Source organism: Rhinolophus ferrumequinum, chromosome 11, assembly GCF_004115265.2.
Source record: "Rhinolophus ferrumequinum isolate MPI-CBG mRhiFer1 chromosome 11, mRhiFer1_v1.p, whole genome shotgun sequence".
In the NCBI taxonomy this organism is placed as follows: domain Eukaryota; kingdom Metazoa; phylum Chordata; class Mammalia; order Chiroptera; family Rhinolophidae; genus Rhinolophus; species Rhinolophus ferrumequinum.
This window is the reverse complement of record NC_046294.1, coordinates 86,566,975-86,567,505: the sequence shown is the minus strand read 5'-3', so window position 1 is coordinate 86,567,505 and position 531 is coordinate 86,566,975.

Sequence of the window (531 nt, the reverse complement as noted above, 5' to 3'; positions counted from 1 at the left end):
AATGGCTTCCGGAAGTTCCGCCCCATCCTGCTTGGCCTTAGCTTGGCTCCCCACTGCCCACTTTCCCTCTCTGCCGGCGCTCGCTGCCGGCGCCCAGGTGGCCTGCCACGCCCCACGAGGATCCCCGCTTTGTTCTCCGCCCTGCCTTCCTTTTGCATGTAGGCTGCGCGACTTGGGCCTTTATCTTTCCCCCACCTGCATCCCTGAATCCTGCGTTAATGTCACCGCGGTGTGGATATGGCATTCTGGACAATGTGGCATGACCTCATACTGACGCCATTCCCTTTCCATCCAGCCAACCTGGCTTCCTTCTCCACCCCATGGAATAAATCAGATTGCTGTAAGTGGAGGGAAGTTGGGCCCCAAGGTTAATGAGGTAGTTCCCTATATTTACAAGTGAAATTTCTGTTTCTGTGATGAATGTATGGATCTGGGGGTACTGCCTCTTAAGGTGACACCAAAGGGAGCTAGGCAGTCAGTCTTTTCCTTAATACATCCAGTTTAGGAGAAGACATACACAAACTCAATAAT